The sequence below is a fragment of the Solanum tuberosum genome, unplaced genomic scaffold (genome assembly GCF_000226075.1).
Source record: "Solanum tuberosum cultivar DM 1-3 516 R44 unplaced genomic scaffold, SolTub_3.0 scf00158, whole genome shotgun sequence".
In the NCBI taxonomy this organism is placed as follows: Eukaryota; Viridiplantae; Streptophyta; class Magnoliopsida; order Solanales; family Solanaceae; genus Solanum; species Solanum tuberosum.
The window spans coordinates 734203-741750 of NW_006239083.1; positions in this window are offsets into that span (position 1 = coordinate 734203).

Genomic DNA, 7548 nt, shown 5'->3' on the forward strand with positions numbered 1-7548 from the left:
AGTTCGGGGGGGTAATAGGACCTTAGTAAAGGTTAGGTGTGTCTCTGGGATTTCGGGCATACGCTGGGGGGGTACTTATGCATTTTTCCTTTATTATTTCTAAAGGTGTGTATTAAGTCAATAGTAGACAACTATTATTGGACAAAGAGAGTATTACCAAATTAGCAGAATTATAGTTCATAAATAAGGTATCAATGTATCCTAAGATGCCGCATTAATAATCTCATAGCTCCATAATTTCTTTTATAAATAAATGTTCAGAGTTCCCATGTTATTACAAACTTTTAAATACACTATAATTTACAAAGATTCACTAGTTAACAATAGTAATAACTAGATACTCTCTTTATACCTAATTACTTGTCCACTTTTTCTTTTTTAGTTGTCCCTAATTACTTGTCCATTTTGACAAATAAAAAAATGACTATTTCTTTTTACCTATTATACCCTCAATTAATTATTTTGAAAAAAGATAGAACTTCTTGAAAATCTTAAATTTTAATTCACGCGCTTCATAATTAATAGGGGTAAAATGGTAAATTCATTATGTCAATAAATGTTTTCTTAATAGGTGTGTCAATTCAAAATTTGACAAGTAATTAGGGACATGGGGAATATCTTTTTTAGAGTGAAGTGTCAAAAACATGTCTAAACTATCCCCTTTTTTAAAGTTTCACACCTAGATTATTAGAAATGTAAGAAACACACATAAACTACCACTCATGAGTTTGCTAAACATGCCTCAAGTAATATGATTGGTGTATGTATTGCACTATCTTTTTTATTAAAAAAAAGTCACGTGAATTCCGATTTGAAAAACAATTCCATTGTGAAAAAAAATTAAAATTAAAATGAGGAATAAATTAAATTAGCTTATAAAAGAATAAAATGAAGCGGGATGCGGGTAAATATAGAAGTAAAAGTAGAATAAGAAGAATGAGGAGGAGATTGAAAAAATATATGCAATAGAGGTGGAAAAAATTGAAAAGAAATGGTTGAGAAATGATGAAGAGGAAGGGAAGAGTGTAGGATTTTAGAAATCATTCAAAACATATTTTTTTTAAAAATTGTCAGGAAAAAAAAATGAGGACAAAAAATCAAGGTTGAACGTGTCTAAGTGTATTACCAGGGGGATCTATGGGTACTCGTGGGGTGTCACGGCATCCAGTAATTTCGGAAAAAACTATATATATATATATATATATATATATAAAAGAAATTAATACATATTGTTTTTGCCACCCACTAAACAAAATAGTTAACAGATCAATTGGTAAGGTTGGCAATTTGCCACACGGGCAGCGAACCTCGTGGACGACATTAATTTTTGAAAGATTTTTCTTCTTTTTTTCTTGTTTTTTTCTGTCACGACCTAGATCGTCGTGATTGGCACCACACTAACCCTCCAGTGGGAGAACTATTACTATAACCCAACCAAGCAACTTAACAAAAAACTAAAACATTTAAAGATACGGAAGCAGATTTAAATGTCTAAAGGAAAATAGGGAGTTCTCATAAACTCCAAAAGTTTAACAAAATAATTGCGGAAAACAATGTCTAGAACCTGAAAGTCAATGTACCAAAATTCTAAAATTCAACAAGTCTAAGAAAAAGGGGTACAACCCCAAAACTAAACAAACGAATATATAAAGTACTAGTCTAAGTCCGAAGAAAATGGAGTAAACAAAAGGAGAACTCATGGCAGCCTGGAAGAACTGTCTCACCATTGAATTCAGTCTCGATCAGTGATCTCCTAAATGAGGTATGTCAGTAGCCGCCTGAAGATATCTTATACTTAACAAAGAAAGAGCAAGTGCAATATCAGTACATAATCACAGTGTATTGGTAGGATCATGCAGTTACTCCCATAAGCACAATATACAACGAACAATCACAATATCATAAGCACATATATACGGAATACATTTTAGTTACCATTTCAGGAACAATGTACAATCCCACATTCTCAATAGCAAATAGCTATGACAACACAATGGTCATCTCATGGAACTCATACCTAAACTGTTAGTGTGCCGGAACGTGACACCCGATCCCCATTAGTGTGTCGGAACGTGACACCCGATCCAATTATGTGTCAGAACGTGACACCCGATCCAATTAGCACAACCACAATCACAATCAAATCCATAATGTACAATACTCAAATCTATAGTCAAGTACACAAGTTCATGACATGCATTGATCATATCATTTCATTAGGTTCATCTCTACATTTCACTATTCGTACACACGCATGCATACAATATAGCAATCAATCGACATACATCACACAAATAGGAAATAAAACCATCACCTACCTCGAAATCAAGCTTGAATCTCCCCAAGGCACTTGAATCTTCCCCTTCCGGATTCTTTCCGCTTGTTCTAGGTTTACAAATAATTAATATACGCAGGGATCAATAATTTAAGGTCTAATTATCCTGATTATAGCAAACCCAAGACCAAGCCATGATCCCAATACCCAATACCCAATTTAGGGCTTTTTCCACCATTAACTTCAGATCAAAACCTTCCCCAATAATAATTACCCATGAATCTAAGTTATACGGATTGAAAAATGGATTAGGGGAGTAAAATCCTTACCGTTAGTACTAGAAGAGGTGGAAAACCTTCAAGAAATAGTCCTAGGTTGTCTCTTAGCTCTCAAGAACGAAATTTGAAGAAAAATAACGTTTTTGGGGTTTAATCTCGACTTAAGTCGCGACTGGGCCGCTATGGCATACCCCATCCCACCACAGCAGCCCTGACCTGGCAAAATAAATCCCACCCTGGCGGCTTGCGCGGAGACAGAACGTCGGAATTAGAGTTTCAAACCCTCATTTCACAACTCACCTTCAACTCATGACATTCAAAAACTACTCGTTCAAGCTAAGGTCAGTTTGGGGAGTTCTACTCGCCCGAATTCGATTTCATAAAGTCGTATGGATTTCTTAACGTCTTGGCTATCCACTCATATCATCAAATTCATAATTAAATCTCTCACTTATTACCAGATTTTCCTAGACCTCACATGACTCAGTTTTCATCCAAATCTGGACTAGGCTAAGAATTCTCAAGTCACTACCCAAAAGTTTTTCTGGTCCCATTCTTTACCCATTGGCTTTTCCCTAACGACGGAATCAGGTCGTTATATTTTCGTTAATGTGTGAAGACTTCTTGCTTTTTCTTCCATTGATTCTTATTTATTTACTAGTATTCTTTATCAATTCAAATTGACTCCTAGTCAACATAATTAATTCTTTAAGTCCTTTTACTTTCTCTTGCACTAATCTTTTTTTTTCTGGTCTTTTTCATTAATGTGTGAAGACTTTTTTTTTTCTTCCATTCATTCTTATTTATTTACTAGTATTCTTTATTAATTCAAATTGACTCCTATTCACCATAATTAATTCTTTAAATCATTTTACTTTCTCTTGCACTAATTATTAATCTCTTGATATGAGTGTTGCATGTTTATTCTTTATCAATTGATGAGTACTGAATTATGAATGTGACATAAATATTATTAAGAATATATTTAAATAGTAGTTTTAAAAAAATGATGAATATTATTCTTAGAGTTCTTTTAATTTAATGGTTCTTTCGATCTTTACCAATGTTCTTGCTAAGTAAGATGACTAGATTGAAACTAAAATTGTTATTCTCTTTGTTATATATTTGCAACAACACATAAAGTCAATGGAATATGAATATATTAAGTTAACACTATTAGATAGTTTATACAATCTAGTGTGAAAAATCTCTTTTTTTCAAATAAGTTTCAGCGAATAAAGCCACTAATTCCTAAAAAGAAGTAAAAATTGAATTGTTTAGTTGTCTCTAATCTCATAATATCTAAAAGAAAATATTACTAACATGCATGTTTGATTGATTTGTTAACTCGAATTCTAATCCAAAATTAAAGTAACCGACCCGCTTATCTTACTTGAACAATGTGACACCCAGGACCTCCAAATCCAAGATCTGCCTCTGTACTGTATATGTATAGACACATTTGGTTCAATTAATAGTGAGACGTGTTTTTCAAACTAATGTTTTTGATACATAACTATGACAAATTTCATTATCCTTTAGTACCAGATACCTAAAGCCACTGTTATTCAACTGTGAAGGGTATATATATCTGCAGACATTATCAAGATTTTTAAAACTAAATAAGTGTTTATCATGTTCATATTTATGTATATGATGCATAAACATGACAAATTTCATTATATTTTTAGAATCAAATTACAAACAATCTATTTTAACCATGTATCATATTTTGTTATGTATCTTGAATCTTTAATAATGATTTCATCACTTCTATATCATTCATACCTTACTTCAAATTCTTGAATGTCTCAGCAAAATTAAAATATATTCGTGATGTATCTTCTTCAAATTTGCGAAATTTTTGAATCAAAGTTGAAAGGATATTAAACGATCTGCTTAAACAATTTTGAAATTGTTACATGTTGTGAGAGATTGATTAATAGTGATTAAAACGTGATTGTGTGACTTATGGAATTGTAAATTGATTTTTCGTTATTTTTATTTTTAGTGTAACAGATAGAAAGGTAATGTATCGTGAGTTATGCATCCGGATTTTTGCTGATGTATTCGAGATCCTATAATTTTAAGAAATTTTTGTAATTTAATTTGGAAAAGAATAAGAATAAGATGTAATTAGCTCTTAACACTATGTAATTTGTGCAATTTGTGCAATTTTTACAATAAACTATCATTTTACAAATTTCCTCAAATAATTATTGTTTAATTATTATCATCATATTTAAGACTTTGAAATTAATTAAAGTCCTTATTTGATTTAAGTAAGAATCATAATATTTAAACTTCTAAATTAATTAACATTTTACCTTAAATCTGAGTAGTATTTTGTCAAACTTTACCACAAAAATACAGTCGTTTCGTCTACTTCTACATTTTCTTTATTTAGGTTTTGATTCAGGTCGGCTTCTTGCATTCGTTATCATCATCCTTCCGGCTTTTCTTTCTATTAATTAATGATTTTAAATATTATGTATGAATACAATTGACAAAATTCTCCACTTTGAACAATTTTTTGTGTTTCTATTTCTGTTGAAAATTTATGATCGAAAAATTGGACGGAACAAGCATGTTGTCGCCGCCGAATGAAGTCACCGGAAAAATCAAAGGTTTACCTCTTTCCTTTTTCAACTATTTTTTTTTTACTGAAAATGGTGGTTCTTTGGTTGCCGCAAGATTTACTCCTTTTAAAGACATTCAATAGTTTTTTTTTTGCGATTTTTAATGCAACACTATATAACACTATTATTATAGTATTTTTTTGTTAATTCGATTATTGCTTCTTCTTTTTTTCTCTCTCTAAATGTGTTCTTAGACTACAAGTATTTGGAGAAAATTGAATAGAAGGTGGCTCTTAAGTCTCTATTTAAATTTTGGTGACTATTTTGACCAAAAAAAAGTCAAAACATTTAATTATTAGATTAAGTTAATTGGGACTGAATTAACATTTTCAAAACTTCTAATCTTTTTAAAAATACAAAACAGTCCAAATTTTAAAATACAAAACAATCCAAATTTCTCTCCACTTTCTTTAACTTCTCTTCTTCATTGTTCTTCCTCTCTTCCGACTCAAACGTCTTTTCCTCAAGCTGCTCCACCATCGCTTCCAATCGACTTCCGGCAACCTTTCAACTTTCGGGTCTCAACTTTTCAACTTCCGGCAATTGCTTCGATTCTGAGCATCAATTTTCTCTCTTCGCAAGTAAAAACTTTTATTTTTGAAAAAAATTAGGGCTTTTTAGTTATAAAGAAAAAGATGAACTTGAGTTGTCTTCTCTTTATGTATACGTTAGCAATTTTAGAAGTTGATGCTTGAAAAAGAAGACAAATCTGGAAAAAAAAAACCCTAATTTGTTGTTGTTGTTCTCCAACATTGCTGTGTAATAGTAATAGTTATTATGATTTTTGAGTTTTTCGTAGACATATTTATTATTTGTATTTCTCGAACAATTGTTGATATATTGACTTCTTATTGTTGTTTGTGTTGTTGTATTGAATCAATTGGTGTTGTTGGTATTCTTGATTTTGTTGGAAAGAATGAAGAAAGGAAAACATAATCAAGACATCATAAATAATTTATTGCCTCCAAGAACAGTGCTAAAGTCAATTTTCTAGAGTTCACATGATTTTTACTTTCGACAATTCATGCAAAGAGAAGGGTTTTATTCTTCTTTACTTTTAAACTCTTATATCTATAGAATAAGATCCCTCTAGCTATAATATTTTTGGAACAAAGCAACAAGTACAGGACAAAGTCTTTCTAAGATTTTTTTCTACACTTAGGCTAAGCTGAAATGATTAAATGTTTTTAATCAAACCGAACTATTGGCTAATATACGATTTGTTGTTCTAACTTACACATAGTTATGTTGCAATTGGAGGAAGATTAGAAGAGTTTGTCATGGGGCCATGAGTTTTTCAATAGTGTAAGTTAGAGATTCTGCCCAATTGGATTTGAGCAACAATGTCTACAAGGTGTGCATAACATCATAATCAGGATCAAGCTTTCTTTTCCTTTTTAGTTATAAAGCAAAAGAAGAACTTGAGTTGTCTTCTCTTTATGTATTCGTTAGTAGTTTCAAATGTGAGAAAGAAGTTTGATCTCTTTTCCATTTAGTTATAAAGAAGAAGAACTTGAGTTGTCTTCTCTTTATGTATTCGTTAGCAATTTCAAATGTGTGAAAAAAGTTTGATCTTGCGAAGAGTCCTCTTTGTATCAATTTTATTTTATGACTCATCTATAGTCATCTACTGCAATAGATAGGTCATCTGTTGCAATAGATGGGTCATTTATTGGACAAAAACTTAATCATTTATTATTTGACGAAATCTCAATCTTTTGTTGTTGTTTTGCTTTCATCCAATAGATTATTGATCTGTTGAAACAGATGTGTCATCTATTAGACTAAATCTCAATAGCTTGTTGCTGTTTTGCTTACTTCCCACGGATGACCTAACTGGTGCAACAGATTAGTTATCTGTTGTAAGAAAACTTGATCATGTGCTACTGTTTTGCTTTGTTCCAATAAATGGCCCATTTGTTGCAATAGATGGGTCATTTGTTAGAAATTAAATATATAGGTAAATATTACAATAAATATTTTATAAATTATAATTTATAGATTAGTTTTAATATAAAATACTTTTGTTTATAGATTGTAACTCCATGGCTTGTCCCCACAAAGTAAGAGTTGCAAATGTCATTCTTTTTAACTTTAAGAATTATTGACACAAAATCAAACCCTACAGTGGATCTGATAAAAAAAGAATTGGCTGGAGCAACAACGATCAAAAGGGAAGCACCTATTGTTTCTGGTGATGCTGATGATGTTGCAATAGATGTTGATGTTAATGTTGGTGTTGATATTGGTGATGTTGGTGCTAAAAGTGGTGGTGAGCATGTTGATGATGTTAGTGGTATATATGGTGGATTCACCCCATTCCGTGGACATACCACATCTTTTGCTCCTTCTAGCT